The sequence below is a fragment of the Carcharodon carcharias genome, chromosome 19 (assembly GCF_017639515.1).
Source record: "Carcharodon carcharias isolate sCarCar2 chromosome 19, sCarCar2.pri, whole genome shotgun sequence".
In the NCBI taxonomy this organism is placed as follows: Eukaryota; Metazoa; Chordata; class Chondrichthyes; order Lamniformes; family Lamnidae; genus Carcharodon; species Carcharodon carcharias.
Window position 1 is genome coordinate 71,554,104 of NC_054485.1, and position 17,015 is coordinate 71,571,118.

A 17,015-nucleotide genomic window follows, 5' to 3' on the forward strand; every position below is an offset into this window, starting at 1 on the left:
TTGTCTAACAAAGATTGTTGTTTTCATACATTGCTTGGTATTGAGTCGCACATTCCTGTTCATCCAGAGTACAGCTCCAAACATCGGTGAGACTCTGCAAGGGACACCGACACCCTTACACACACCTCACACCGGAATAGTTTCTTACTAGTGTGGATTAGTTGGTGCTTCAGAAGAATGAAGGAATGGGTGAAAGCCTTGTTACACACCTCACACCAGAAGGGTTTCTCCCATGTGAATTCTCTGGTGTCCCAGGAGGGGTAAGGTATTCACAAAAGCTTCATCACACAAACCTCACACTTGAAGGTTTACTCGACTGCTTGGATCCTCTGATGAAGCAGGTGGTTTGATGACCGCGAGAATGATTTGTTGTACACCTCACACGACAATGCTTTCTCCCCTGTGTGAATGCGTTGGTATCTCATGAGCCTCGTAGATATCGGAAAAGCTTTATCACAAACCTCACATTTGAAGGGTTTCTCCCCTGTGTGGATCCTCTGATGAGCCAAGAGGCCTGAAAGTTTATTTATTCATTCATGGGATGGGGCTTTGCTGGTTGGACCAGCATTTATTGCCCATCCCTAGTTGCCCTTGAGAAGGTGGTGACGAGCTGCCTTCTTGAACTGCTGCAGTCCATGTGGTGTGGGTACACCCACAGTGCTGTTAGGGAGGGAGTCCCAGGATTTTGACCCAGCAACAGTGGAGGAACGGCAATATATTTCCAAGTCAGGATGGTAAGTGACTTGGATGGTGGTGGTTGGTTGTGGTATTTCAATCTATCTGCTACCCTTGCCCTTCTAGCGGTCATGGGTTTGGAAGATACCTTGGTGAAGACTTTCTAAGGAGCCTTGATGAAGGCTTTCTAAGGAGCTTTGGTGAAGGCTTTCTCACACATCTCACATTGGAAAGGTTTCTGGCCTTTGTGCATATGTTAGTGTACATGGAAGGATGATAAACATGAGAATGATTTGTCACACACCTGACACGTGAATGGTTTCTCCACTGTGTGAATGCATTGGTGCGCACAGAGGCCCAATAATTGTGAGAATGATGTATTGCACACCTCACATGTGAATCATTTTCCCCTGTGTGAATGGGTTGGTGTTCAAGGAACCATGACAGTGAGATTGATTTGTTGTTCACCTCACATGTGAATGGTTTATTGCCCATGTGAACACATCTGTGTGCATGGAAGTGGAATGACTGAGAGAATGTTTTCTCACATGGCTCACACGTGAATGGTTTCTTCCACAGCTCACACATGAATGGTTTCTCATGCACCACACACGTGAATGGTTTCTCACACAGCTCACACATGAATGGTTTCTCACACAGTTCACACGTGAATAGTTTCTCACACAGCTCACACGTGAACGGTTTCTCACGCACCTCACACGTGAATAGTTTCTCACACGGCTCACATGTGAACGGTTTCTCATGCACCTCACACGTGAACGGTTTCTCATGCACCTCACACGTGAATGGTTTGTCACACAGCTCACAAATGAACGGTTTCTCATGCACCACACATGTGAATGGTTTCTCATGCACCTCACATGTGAACAGTTTCTCATGCACCTCTCATGTGAACGGTTTCTTACACGGCTCACATGTGAATGGTTTCTCATGCACCTCACACGTGAACGGTTTCTCACACAGCTCACACATGAACGGTTTCTCATGCACCTCACACGTGAATGGTTTCTCATGCACCTCTCATGTGAACGGTTTCTTACACGGCTCACGTGAACAGTTTCTCATGCACCTCACACGTGAACGGTTTCTCATGCACCTCACAAGTGAATGGTTTGTCACACAGCTCACAAATGAACGGTTTCTCATGCACCTCACACATGAACGGTTTCTCACACAGCTCACACATGAACGGTTTCTCATGCACCTCACACGTGAATGGTTTCTCATGCACCTCTCATGTGAACGGTTTCTTACACGGCTCAAATGTGAACAGTTTCTCATGCACCTCACACGTGAACAGTTTCTCACACGGCTCACACGTGAATGGTTTCTTGCACAGCTCATAAGTGAATGGTTTCTCACACATGAGAACATGCTGGTGCACTCGGAGGTGCGATGTGAGAATGATTTGCAGCACACCTGACAGGTGAATGGTTTTGCCCCAGTGTGAATGTGCTGGTGTATCAGGAGAGTTGATGACTGTGCGAAGATTTTGTCACACACCTCACATTTGAATGGTTTCTCTTCCATGTGGCTTTTCGACAGGTGTAAATTGTGTGTTAAGAGAACTTATGAGCTTGTGGAGCCATCCTCACACAATTGAACAGCCTCACTCCTGTAGGAATGAGTCCATGGTTCATGAGGCTCGATGAATGATTGAAGCTCTGATCACACTTGAAGCCACTCACATTTCTTCCCAGCCTCACTCTGACCGATCACCCACCACCGAACCTTTGGAAAAGTTAGTTCTGATGGAAGGTTCCACACCACTGACCAGTTTCAGATCTGATGATACGTCAAAGCTCCCCTGACCCGACCGATTTCCAGATGATGTTTTCACTGTCCAACCTTCTCTGTGTTGAGCAATGCTGTGAAGGGACTGGATGTCTTCCCACAGTTGTGCAGTTGTTGCTTGGGTGATGGTCAGGATCTATCTGCGGTGTCTATCCTCTCTGTATTCCCTGGTGTAGTACGGTGCAGTCCTTCTGTAAAACAGGAAAAGGAAACATGATTTTCTCCAACTCCCTCTCCTCCTTTGCTGAAGGGGCTGACTCCTCAGTTAGAGACTGTTCCACAGTGAGTGCCAGTCTGCTATTCCCCTGTGTGGGGATCAGAGGCAAGTGCTTTCTTTTCTCTCACTTGACTGTCACACACCCTCTGTTTCCAGCAGGGACACTGGAGCAGACAACGTGGCTACTTTCTTTCCTCTACCCAGCCCCCATCTTTCCAGGCACCGTGAGGACAATGGAAAAGACAGTCGGGCAGAGTGTAAAACAGGCTCTTAATTCACTATGAGCTCGAATTGTGCTGGTGAAGACCAGTTTTACCTTTGGAGTATGTGTTTAATCTGAAAAACACTGAGGGGAAATGTTAATTCAATGGAGATTTTGAAATTTATGTGCCTCTTTTCCAAGATTATTTGAAGAAAACACACTGGGCAGGAAGTGCTAGAAGCTAAGGAAAATATTGCTTCGGTGTAGCTGATTGAAGGATTGTGTTTTATCCTGGGAAATTAGATACACTGCACTCGCTCAGACTGCACATCCCAAATTCAGCTATCAGCCACGGCACTGGGCAAAACTATCAAATCTAAGCCCAGGGTTTTTGGGAAAGGCTGAGGCCTCCAGGTAAAATCTTTAAAGAAGGCATTAAAAGACATTTCAATAAATGTGTCTCCAGGTATGACAGCCAAATTGCTATGGATATTACAGAGATAGGGAGGGGCAAGGCCATGGAGGGATTTGAAAACAAGGATGAGAATTTTTAAATTGAGGTGTTGCTTGACCAGGAGCCAATGTCGATCAGTGAGCACAGGGGTGATTGGGGAATGGGTCTTGGTGTCAGTTAGGACATGGGCTGCAGAGTTTTGGAGGAGCTCAAGTTTACAGTGCAAGATGGGAGAGCATTGGGATAGTTGAGTCTAGAGCCTACAAAGGTCTGGATGAGGGTTTCAGCAGCAGATGAGCTGAGGCAGGATGTCACTGATCTCTCCTGTGAGTGGAACTTGCACCTCTTCCTATGCACAGTGTCCCTATTCCTGACCAACATAGGGAAATGACAGTGAGAATGGAGACAGGGATGATAACGGAGAACCCGTCATAGAATCATAGAATAGTGCGGCACAAAAGGAGTGTGGCAGTGCTACACTGTCAGCTTTTCAGATGTGGTCTCAAACAAGGCCCCTTTTGCTCTCTCTAAGGTGATTATAAAAGATCCCATGGCACTATTTTAAATAAGAACAGGGGACTTATTCCTGGTGTCCAAAGCAATATTAATCCCTCAATCAACACCACTAAAAAAAAATCAGATCCGAACACATAAACAGTCCACAGGATAATAACCAGCTATATATATATATATATATACACACGCACCCTCAACAGAAGGAAATCAGTAAGAATCCTCATGCTGCACCTCCCAGATAATTACAACTCACCATCTCATACTGCAAAGAACATATATTTTTATCTCTGTCGGACTGTGGATTTAAATTACAATAGCTGCAGTTTGAAAGACATGTCTACTGGAACAGTGTGAGGGATATATACAATGTTGCTGTCCTGGAACAGAGTGTGACATGAAAGTCAGGATGGTGACAAGGAGGAATCCAGTCTAATGGGGAACTGCCTGGTAACAACGTTTTTAATTCACTCCTGACTAGATGAACAGGGTTTGTACGAGAGCAATGCAGCAGAAAAGACAAAAGACCTAAAACCTCTTTCTCATGTAAGATTCTAGTAATTCTACAATAATAGTCAGCAGTTTTTTTTTCCTCATATCTTTCTAGCCTGCTTTCTTTCTGAAAAACCCCTGTCATGAGGAAACGGGGAAAATCACTGTTAGAGGTGTTGAAAGGCGAGTGCTCAACCTGTGAACTAAAGACAAAGTGCTGAGAAGACTACCTCATGTCATCAACAAAGAACTGAAAGGAATTTGGAAGACATTGACCAAAATCAACGCATTGAATCCAGTGCTCCAGAATTGGTGTTATTGAACTGTATTATCTCACCCTTAAAATTCATGTCTTAGTGTGTCTTGTATATGTGTATGTCGGGATTTAAGAAGGGGTAGAGTTTAGGTTATAGAGTTAGAAATTGGCAGTTCATATTTCTTTCTTTTTCCACTGATTAAAGACAATTTGTTCTATAAACATTTATTTACTTATTAAGTTCGCAAACCTGGTGCCTGTATTCTGTTAACCTAAATTAACAATTAGATGGTTTGATCAAACTTTTCACATTCGTCAGGGCTCAGGGAACAGTGGGGCTTGATATTGCAGTGCATTATCCCCAGTGAGTCGTGACAATATTCAGTAATGACCCATCAACAAAGCCCAGCCTGTAAATCAGAAGGGAAATGCTTCCAATAAACACACTCAATATCCAACACACAGCTCTAGTCAAACAGTTCAGCACAAAGCACCGAGTAAACTGGATCTTCTCACACAGCATAAGGGGCATTTCCACACCTGATTCCCCACAGGATAGTCAGACTGCCTGAACATTAGTGTGGATATTGTGTGATGTAATTATTATAAATTCTGTTCCTTCATTCACCATCTCTTCACTTGGTTTTCAGTACCTACAGGAAGTGAAGCAGCTGTGGAAGAGGAAGAGGAGAGAATAGACAGTGTGGGTGGGCTCTCTGATTGACGTCTCTCACAGCCAATCCAAATATTTTTGGTGCAAGATGTGCTGTGCTTGGAGGACTTTTCACTTTTATAGTCAGTGGGGCTATAATGTGCCCTCGCACCACTAGATCCACTATAACTGAAGAAATCCCCCCCCCCCCACTTTTAAAGCTGGAAAGGGACATGGGGTCAGATGAGGAGTGAGGGGCAGGTAAGGGATGTAGCATCCAGTGGGGGGCAAAAGGCCAGCAGAGATGCCAGTCAAGGAGTAAGGATCATTCTCCAAGTCACTTCCCTTGTCACAGAGTTAATCTCTGAGTCACAGTCACTCCCCCAGTCATAGAGTCAATCTCCGACTCACAGTCACTCCCCCAGTCACAGAGTGAATCTCCAAGTCACAGTCACTCCCCCAGCCACAGTCAATCTCCGAGTCTCAGTTACTCCCCCCGTCACAGAGTCAATCTCCGAGTCACAGTCACTCCCCCAGTCACAGTCACTCCCCCAATCACAGAGTCAATCTCCAAGTCACTATCATTTCCCAAGCATAGTCACTCCCCAAGTCACACCTATAGTCGCAGCTTGACACTGCTTGTCCTTTGCCCCCTCTCCTCTGAACCCTTTCTCCTCTGCCCTCAGGCAGTTGCAGCAGGTTCCCTTCCTTGAAGGACAATATTGGTTTTTTTAGGCCAATCTGAAAGCTTCCTTGTTTTTATTTTGATTCTATTCAGTAAATTTCATTTTTTAAGTTCATTTCACTACTTGGGGTGGGTGAGTTAAGTAGCATAGATGCTTTGATGGGGCAACTACACCTGAGGGAGAAAGGAACAGAAGGATATGCTGACAGGGTGAGATGACGGGATGAGGGGAGGCTCGTGTGAAGCATAAACACCAGCATGGACCAATTGGCCTGTTTCTACACTGTAATTCTCTGTATGTAACTTTCTGTGGTTGGATTTGAACTCTTAAACTCTGGGTTGTTAATCAGCACCAGAGCAATTCGGCTGCCATACCTGGAGACAGGTTTATTGAAATTTGTTTTAGTGCCTTCTTAAGGCTTTGGCCTTTCCCTTGCAACCCTTCAGATTTTGCAAGTCTTCATATTTCTGTTCTTTTCTGATTCTCACCCCAGTGACTGTCAGGCCACGGCTGGCCAGGCCATTGGTACTGTCACTGAGCTGATTTAATTGGTTTTTAATTACACCTTCAGGTTGATGACACCCAGTTTAAAAGGACAGCAACATATCACCCATGAAGAACAATGGCTTCTTTACTTTACCAGGTTTAGTCTGATTTGGAACAAAGCCCTTTTCATTGGGACTAGATACCTCAGTGTCTTGATGTTCCCATCTCATGGGGTTTTCTTTCAATGTCCTCATACTTAAACTGAAAACTGCTTTGCAACATTGAGTGTTTAAAACTTATATTACTCAAAATCAATGAATCATTCCTGTAAAAAACAAAAAACTGCGGATGCTGGAAATCCAAAACAAAAACAAAATTACCTGGAAAAATTCAGCAGGTCTGGCAGCATCGGCGGAGAAGAAAAGAGTTGACGTTTCGAGTCCTCATGACCCTTCAACAGAACTAGGTGAATCCAAGGAAGGGGTGAAATATAAGCTAGTTTAAGGTGTGTGTGCGTTGGAGGGGTGGGGGAGGGGTGTGATGGTGGGGGCGGTGTTGGGTTGGGGGAGAGAAGTGGAGGGGTGGTGTGGTTGTAGGGACAATCAAGCAGTGATAGAAGCAGATCATCAAAAGATGTCACAGACAAAAGAACAAAAGAACACATAGGTGTTGAAGTTGGTGATATATATCTAAACGAATGTGCTAATTAAGAATGGATGGTAGGGCACTCAAGGTATAGCTCTAGTGGGGGTGGGGGAAGCAGAAAAGATTTAAAAATATTTAAAAATAATGGAAATAGGTGGGAAAAGAAAAATCTATATAACTTATTGGAAAAAACAAAAGGAAGGCGGAAGAAACAGAAAGGGGGTGGGGATGGAGGAGGGAGTTCAGGACCTAAAGTTGTTGAATTCAATATTCAGTCCAGAAGGCTGTAAAGTGCCTAGTCGGAAGTTGAGGTGTTGTTCCTCTAGTTTGCGTTGGGCTTCACTGGAACAATGCAGCAAGCCAAGGACAGACATGTGGGCAAGAGAGCAGGGTGGAGTGTTAAAATGGCAAGCGACAGGGAGGTTTGGGTCATTCTTGCGGACAGACCACAGGTGTTCTGCAAAGCGGTCGCCCAGTTTACATTTGGTCTCTCCAATGTAGAGGAGACCACATTGGGAACAACGAATACAGTCGACTAAGTTGGAGGAAATGCAAGTGAAATGCTGCATCACTTGAAAGGAGTGTTTGGGCCCTTGGATGGTGAGGAGAGAGGAAGTGAAGGGGCAGGTGTTACATCTTTTGCATGGGCATGGGGTGGTGCCATAGGTGGGGGTTGAGGAGTAGGGGGTGATGGAGGAGTGGACCAGGGTGTCCCGGAGGGAACGATCGCTATGGAATGCCGACAGGGGGGTTGAAGGGAAAATGTGTTTGGTGGTGGCATCATGCTGGAGTTGGCGGAAATAGCAGAGGATGATCCTTTGAATGTGGTGGCTGGTGGGGTGATAAGTGAGGACAAGGGGGATCCTATCATGTTTCTGGGAGGGAGGAGAAGGCGTGAGGGCGGATGCGCGGGAGATGGGCCGGACACGGTTGAGGGCCCTGTCAACCACCGTGGGAGGTAAACTTCAGTTAAGGAAGAAGGAGGACATGTCAGAGGAACTGTTTTTGAAGGTAGCATCATCGGAACAGATGAGATGGAGGCGAAGGAACTGAAGGAATGAGCTTCTTCCTCGAACAGAGGCCCGAACAATCCCCATCCACCACTACTCTCCTCCGTCTGGCTGAACTTGTTCTCACACTGAACAATTTCTCCTTCAACTCCTCTCATTTCCTCCAAATAAAAGGTGTGGCTATGGGTACCCGCATGGGCCCCAGCTATGCCTGTCTCTTTATGGGGTATGTGGAACATTCCTTGTTCCAGTCCTAGTCCGGCCCCCTTCCACGACACTTTCTCCGGTACATCGATGATTACTTCGGGGCTGCTTCATGCTCTTGTTGGGACTTGGAAAAATTTATTAATTTTGCTTCCAATCTTCACGTAGTACATCTCTGACACTTCCCTTCCCTTCCTTGACCTCTCTGTCTCAATCTCTGGTGATAGACTGTCCACCAATATCCATTACAAGCCTACTGACTCCCACAGCTACCTTGACTACAGCTCCTCACACCCTGCTTCCTGTAAGGACTCCATCCCATTCTCTCAGTCCCTTCGCCTCCGTCGTATCTGTTCCGATGATGCTACCTTCAAAGACAGTTCCTCTGACATGTCCTCCTTCTTCCTTAACTGAGGTTTGCCACCCACGGTCGTTGACAGGGCCCTCAACCGTGTCCGGCCCATCTCCCATGCATCTGCCCTCATGCCTTCTCCTCCCTCCCAGAAACATGATAGGCTCCCCTTTGTCCTCACTTATCACCCCACCAGCCTCCGCATTCAAAGGATCATCCTCCGCCATTTCCGCCAACTCCAGCATGATGCCACCACCAAACACATCTTCCCTTCACCCCCCCTATTGGCATTCTGTAGGGATCGTTCCCTCCGGGACACCCTGGTCCACTCCTCCATCACCCCCTACTCCTCAACCCCCACTTATGGCACCACCCCATGCCCACGCAAAAGATGTAACACCTGCCCTTCACTTCCTCTCTCCTCACTGTCCAAGGGCCCAAACACTCCTTTCAAGTGAAGCAACATTTCACTTGCATTTCCCCCAACTTAGTCTATTGTATTCGTTGCTCCCAATGTGGTCTTCGCTACATTGGGGAGACCAAACGTAAACTTGGCAACCGCTTTGCAGAACACCTACGGTCTGTCCGCAAGAATGACCCAAACCTCCCTGTCGCTTGCCATTTTAACACTCCACCCTGCTCTCTCGCCCACATGTCTGTCCTTGGCTTGCTGCATTGTTCCAGTGAAGCCCAACGCAAACTGGAGGAACAACACCTCATCTTCCGACTAGGCACTTTACAGCCTCTCGGACTGAATATTGAATTCAACAACTTTAGGTCTTGACCTCCCTCCTCCATTCCCACCCCCTTTCTCTTTCTTCCGCCTTCCTTTTGTTTTTTTCCAATAAATTATATAGATTTTTCTTTTCCCACCTATTTCCATTATTTTTAAATCTTTTCTGCTCCCCCCACCCCCACTAGAGGTATACCTTGAGTGCCCTACCATCCATTCTTAATTAGCACATTCATTTAGATAATATCACCAACTTCAACACCTCTGTGTTCTTTTGTCTGACATCTTTTGATGATCTGCTTCTATCACTGCTTGCTTGTCCCTACAACCACACCACCCCCCTCCAATTCTCTCTCCCCAGCCCCCGACGCACACCCCCTAAACCAGCTTATATTTCACCCCTTCCTTGGATTCACCTAGTCCTGTTAAAGGGTCATGAGGACTCGAAACGTCAACTCTTTTCTTCTCCGCTGATGCTGCCAGACCTGCTGAGATTTTCCAGGTAATTCTGAATCATTCCTATTGTTTATTGTATGGATAAATCAAAAATCATGAATTACATAGATTGTAGATAATTTATTAATTACATAACTCAATCAAGGCTTATTCAAAGCTTTGAATTAATCTTAATAGTGACATAATAATGTTGGATACAAAATGGCTGAAGAAGCCACTATCATTCATCTCAAAATGGCCTCCTTGATCTTGTGTTATTAACTCTTGGTTTCAAATGATTTATTTTAATAGAAACTAACTCCTTCAGTTAAAATCTAATTCTCATCACTCCAAAACTACACACAGATAGAGAGGAGAGCTAAGAGAAAATTACTCCCGCCATCCTGCCTCCGTCTATCCTGTGCATGTGCTGCTCCCACCGCTGCACCCCATCGCTGCCTTGGATGCTGTGGGTCTTCCTCTTCTGATCTGCTGTCAAACATATCCGAGGCTTCACATCCCACACTGATGTTGTCAGTTTGAAAGCCTCCGAGGATAAAGAATGCTATTCCCACACTCGATATCGCTGTCAAACCTTTACCAGGGGAACTGAGACAGCAGCTGCAATAAGTGAGGTTTTATTCAGATGGGACAATGACAAGTTTAAATCCCCACCTGATCCACTGCTCAAAGTTGCTTCCTTCTCCGGTCAGTTTCCCAAGCCTAAGGAAACTCATGTTGTTCATATTTGGAGCAATTTGAATTTTAAACAATGTTCCATGTGGAGTGTAAAATGGTTACTGCCCTCAAATCTTAATTTACTTGTGATCTCATCAGAGGACACATTAATATGTGAAGCCACAGTGTAAAAAGGGATTTATCCAAACATCCACTTTTTAGTTTGCAAGTAGTCTGCGTAAAGAAAATGATCACACGTCAACACAATAACTTCATTGCGATGCTGACTGCAGTACGCCCTTCCCAGAGTGCTTCACCGCAATGTTGACGGCAGGACACGCTTCCCAGACTGTTTCACCGCGCTGCTGACTGCAGGACACTCTTCCCAGACTGCTTTACCACGATGCTAACTGTAGGACGCTCTTCCCAGACTGCTTTATCGCGCTGCTGACTGCGGGACAATGTTCCCAGACTGCTGCACTGCACTGCTAACTGCAGGAGGAGGACGCTCTTCCAACACTGCTTCACCAGGAAGCTAATTGCAGGACGGTCTTGTTAGACTGCTTCACCATGATGCTGACTGCAGGATGCTCTTCCCAGACTGCTTCATCGCGCTGCTGACTGTGACACACTCTTCCCAGACTCCTTCACTGCGATGCTGACTGTGGGCAACTCTTCCCAGACACCTTCACCGCGATGCTGACTGCAGGACGCTCTTCCCAGACTGCTTCACCATGATGCTGACTGCAGGATGCTCTTGCCAGAATGCTTCAACGCAATGCTGACTGCGGGACACTCTTCCCAGACTGCTTCACCGTGATACTGACTGCAAGACGCTCCTCCCAGACTGATTCACTGCGATACTGTTTGAAGGACGTTCTTCCCAGACTGCTTTACCACGCTGCTGACTGCAGGTGGCTCTTCCCAGACTGCATCACTGTGCTGCTGACTGCAGAAGGCTCTTCCGAGATGGCTTCACGGCGCTGCTGACTGCAGCAAACACTTCCTCGACTGCTTCACCACGATGCAGTCTGCAGGACGCTCTTCCCAGACTGCTTCACCGTGATACTGACCGCTGGACGCTCTTCCCAGAGTCCTTCACCGCAAAGCTGTCTGTGGGATACTCTTCCCAGACTCCATCACCGCGATGCTGACAGCAGGATACTCTTCCTGGGCTGTTTCACTGCACTGCTGACTTCAGGACACTCTTCCCAGACTGCTTCACGGCGATGCTGACTGCATGACTCTCTTCCCAGGCTGCTGCACAGCGATGCTGACTGCAGGACGCTCCTCCCTGACTGTTTCACCATGAAGCTGACTGCAGGACCCTCTTCCCAGACTGCTTCATCGAAATGCTGACTGCAGGACACTCTTCCCAGACTGCTTCACCGCGATGCTGATTGCGGGACGCTCTTTCCAGACTGCTTCACTGTGATGCTGACTGCGGGACACTCTTCCCAGACACCTTCACTACGATGCTGACTGCAGGATGCACTTCCTGGGCTGTTTCACCACACTGCTGACTGCAGGAGGCACTTCCCAGACTGCTTCACAGCGATGCTCACTGCAGGACGCTGTTCCCAGACTGCTTCACCATGATGCTGACTGCAGGACGCTCTTCCCAGACTCTTTCACCGCGATGCTGACTGGGGGACACTCTTCCCAGATGACTTCACCGCGATGCTGACTGCAGTCACTCTTCCCAGACTGCTTCACTACGATGCTGACTGCAGGACGCTCTTCCTGGGCTGTTTCACTGCACTGTTGACTTCAGGATACTCTTCCCAGACTGCATCACCGCGATACTGTCAGCAGGAGGCTCTTCCCAGACTGCTTCACCGCGATGCTGAATGCAGGAGGCACTTCTCAGGCTGCTGCACAGCAATGCCTACCACAGGATGCTCTTCCCAGACAGTTTCAGGGCGATGCTGACTGCAGGATGCTCTTCTGAGGCTGCTGCACCGCGATGCTGACTGCAGGACATTCTTCCCAGACTGCTTCACCATGATGCTGACTGCAGGAGGCTCTTACCAGACTGCTTCAACGCAATGCTGACTGCAGGACGCTCCTCGCAGACTGCTTCACAGTGATGGTGACTGCAGGACGCTCTTCCCAGACTGCATCACCGCGATGCTGACTGCAGGATGTGCTTTTCAGACTGCTTCACCACGCTGCTGACTGCAGGAGGATCTTCCAAGACTGCTTCACCGCGCTGCTGACTGCAGGAGGATCTTCCCAAACTGCTTCACCATGATGCTGACTGCGGGACAACACTTCCCAGACCACTTCACTGTGATGCTGACTGCAGGATGCTCTCCCTGGGCTGTTACACCACGCTACTGACTGTAGTAGGCTCTTCCCAGACTGCGGCACTGTGATTCTGACTGCAGGAAACTGTTCAAAGAATGCTTCACCATGATGCTGACTGCAGGAAGCTCTTCCCAGACTGCTTCACCGCAATGCTGACTGCAGGACCCTTTTACCAGACTGCTTCACCGCGACGCTGACTGCAGGACGCTTTTCCCAGACTGCTTCACCGTGATGATGATTACAGGACGCTCTTCCCAGACTGCTTCACTGCAATACTGACTGTGGGACGCTCTCCCCAGGCTGCTTCACCGCACTGCTGACTGCAGGATGCTCTTCCCAGACTGCTTCACCGCAATGCTGACTGCAGCACACTCCTCTCTGACTGCTTCACCGCGAGCTCAGTGTATGAGGCTCTTCCAAGACTGTTTCACTGCGATGCTGACTGTGGCGCAATCTTCCCAGACTGTTTCAATGCGCTGCTGACTGCGGGACACTCTTCCCAGAAACCTTCACTGCGATTCTGACTGCACGATGCCCTTCCTGGGCTGTTTCACAACGCTGCTGACTGCAGGACGCTGTTCCCAGACTGCTTCACCATGATGCTGACTGTAGGACGCTGTTCCCAGACTGCTTCACTGCAATGCTGACTGCAGGACGCTGTTCCCAGACTGCTTCACCATGATGCTGACTGCAGGACGCTCTTCCGAGGCTGCTGCACCGTGATGCTGAATGCAGGAGGCTCTTCCCACACTGCTACACCGTGAAGCTAATGGCAGGATGCTCTTGTTAGACTGCTTCACCGAACTGCTGACTGTGACACACTCTTCTCAGACTCGTTCATTGCGATGCTGACTGTGGGCAACTCTTCCCAGACACCTTCACTGCGATGCTGACTTCAGGCCACTCTTCCCAGAGTGCTTCACCGTGATGCTGACTGTAGGATGCCCTTCCTGGGCAATTTCAGCACGCTGCTGACTGCAGGAGGCTCTTCCCAGACCGCTTCACCGCGATGCTGACTGCAGGACGCTCTTCCCAGACTGCTTCACCATGATGCTGACTGCAGGATGCTCTTCCCAGACTGCTTCACCACAATGCTGACTGCAGGATGCTCTTCCCAGATTGCTTCACCGCGATGCTGACTGCAGGATGCTCTTCCCAGAATGCTTCTCCGCAATGCTGACTGCAGGATGTGCTTCCCAGATTGCTCCACCACGCTGCTGACTGCAGGAGGATCTTCCAAGACTGCTTCACCGCACTGCTAACTGCAGGAGGCTCTTCCCAGACTCCTTCACCATGATGCTGTCTGCGGGACACACTTCCCAGACCGCTTCAGTGCGATGCTGACTGCATGATGCTCTCCCTGGGCTGTTACACCATGCTACTGACTGTAGTAGGCTCTTCTCAGACTGCTTCACTGCGATGCTGACTGCAGGAAGCTGTTCCCAGAATGCTTCAACATGGTGCTGTCTGTAGGAGGCTCTTCCCAGACCGCTTCACTGCGATGCTGACTGCAGGACGCTCTTCCCAGACTGCTTCACTGCGATACTGACTGTAGGATGCTCTTCCTGGGTTGTTCCACCGTGCTGCTGACTGCAGGAGGCTCTTCCCAGACTGCTTCAGTGCGATGCTGACTGCCGCGTGCTCTTCCTAGGCTGCTGCACAGTGATACTGACTGCAGGACGTTCTTCCCAGATTGCTTCACCGCGATGCTGACTGCAGGAGGCTCTTCCCAGACTGCTTCACCACAATGCTGACTGCAGGATGCTCCTCCTAGACTGCTTCACCGCGATGGTGACTGCAGAATGCCCTTCGCAGACTGCTTCAACGCAATGCTGACTGCAGGATACCTCTTCCCAGACTGCTTCACCGCGCTGCTGACTGTGAGACACTCTTCCCAGACTCCTTCACTGCGATGCTGACTGTAGGATGCCCTTCCTGGGCAATTTCAGCACGCTGCTTACTGCAGGAGGCTCTTCCCAGACCACTTCACCGCGATGCTGACTGCAGGACGCTCTTCCCAGACTGCTTCACCATGATGCTGACTGCAGGATGCTCTTCCCAGACTGCTTCAGCGCAGTGCTGACTGCAGGACGCTCTTCCCAGATTGCTTCACCGCGATGCTGACTGCAGGACTCGCTTCTCAGGCTGCTGCACAGCAATGCCTACCACAGGATGCTCTTCCCAGACTGCTTCAGCGCGATGCTTACTGCAGGGTGCTCTTCCTAGGCTTCTGCACAGTGATGCTGACTGAAGGACATTCTTCCCAGAATGCTTCACTGTGATGCTGACTGTAGAAGGCTCTTCCCAGACTGCTTCACCACAATGCTGACTGCAGGATGCTCCTCCTAGACTGCTTCACCGCGATGGTGACTGCAGGACACTCTTCCCAGACTGCTTCACCGCGATGCTGACTGCAGGATGTGCTTTCCAGACTGCTTCACCACGCTGCTGACTGCAGGACGATCTTCCCAGACTGCTTCACCGTGCTGCTGACTGCAGGAGGCTCTTCCCAGACTGCTTCACCATGATGCTGTCTGCGGGACACTCTTCCCAGATCGCTTCAGTGCGATGCTGACTGCATGATGCTCTCCCTGGGCTGTTACACCATGCTACTGACTGTAGTCGGCTCTTCTCAGAGTGCTTCACTGCGATGCTGACTGCAGGAAGCTCTTCCCAGATTGCTTTACCATGGTGCTGACTGTAGGACGCTCTTCCCAGACTGCTTCACTGCAATGCTGACTGCAGGACGCTCTTCCCAGACTGCTTCACCATGATGCTGACTGCAGGACGCTCTTCCCAGACTGCTTCACCGTGATGCTGACTGCAGGATGCTCTTCAGAGGCTGCTGCACAGTGATGCTGACTACAGGACCCTCTTCCCACACTGCTTCACCATGAAGCTAATTGCAGGCTGCTCTTGTTAGACTGCTTCACCATGATGCTGACTGCAGGATGCCCTTCGCAGACAGATTCACCGCAATGCTGACTGCAGGATACATCTTCCCGGACAGCTTCACCACGATGCTGACTGTGACACACTCTTCCCAGACTCCTTCACTGCGATGCTGACTGTAGGATGCCCTTCCTGGGCAATTTCAGCACGCTGCTGACTGCAGGAGGCTCTTCCCAGACCGCTTCACCGTGATGCTGACTTCAGGACGCTCTTCCCAGACTGCTTCACCATGATGCTGTCTGCAGCATGCTCTTCCCAGACTGCGTCACCGCAATGCTGACTGCAGGACACTCTTCCCAGATTGCTTCACCGCGATGCTGACTGCAGGACGCGCTTCTCAGGCTGCTGCACAGCAATGCCTACCACAGGATGCTCTTCCCAGACTGCTTCACCGCGATGCTGACTGCAGGACGCTCTTCCCAGACTGCTTCACCATGATGCTGACTGAAGCATGCTCTTCCCAGACTGCGGCACCACAATGCTGACTGCAGGACGCTCTTCCCAGATTGCTTCACCGCCATGCTGACTGCAGGACGCGCTTCTCTGGCTGCTGCACAGCAATGCCTACCACAGGATGCTCTTCCCAGACTGTTTCACCGCGATGCTGACTGCAGGGTGCTCTTCCCAGACTGCTTCACCACAATGCTGACTGCAGGACGCTCTTCACAGACTGCTTCACCGTGATGATGACTGCAAGACGCTCTTCCCAGACTGCTTCACTGCGGTAGTGACTGTGGGACGCACACCCCAGGCTGCTTCACCGCGCTGCTGACTGCAGGATGTTCTTCCCAAACTGCTTCACCGCGGTGCTGACTGTGGGACACTCTTCCCAGACTCTTCAATGCGCAGCTGGCTGTAGGATGCTCTGCCGAGACCGCTTCACCGTGATGCTGACTGCAGGACGCTCTTTCCAGACTGCTTCACCATGATGCTGTCTGCAGGATGCTCTTCCCAGACTGCTACAACGCAATGCTGACTGCACGACGCTCTTCCCAGATTGCTTCACGGTGATGCTGATTGCAGGATGCGCTTCTCAGGCTGCTGCACAGCAATGTCAACCACAGGATGCTCTTCCCAGACTGCTTCAGCGCGATGCTGACTGCAGGGTTCTCTTCCTAGGCTGCTGCACAGTGATGCTGACTGCAGGTCGTTCTTCCCAGACTGCTTCACTGCGATGCTGACTGCAGGAGACTCTTCCCAGACTGCTTCACCACAATGCTGACTGCAGGATGCTCCACCTAGACTGCT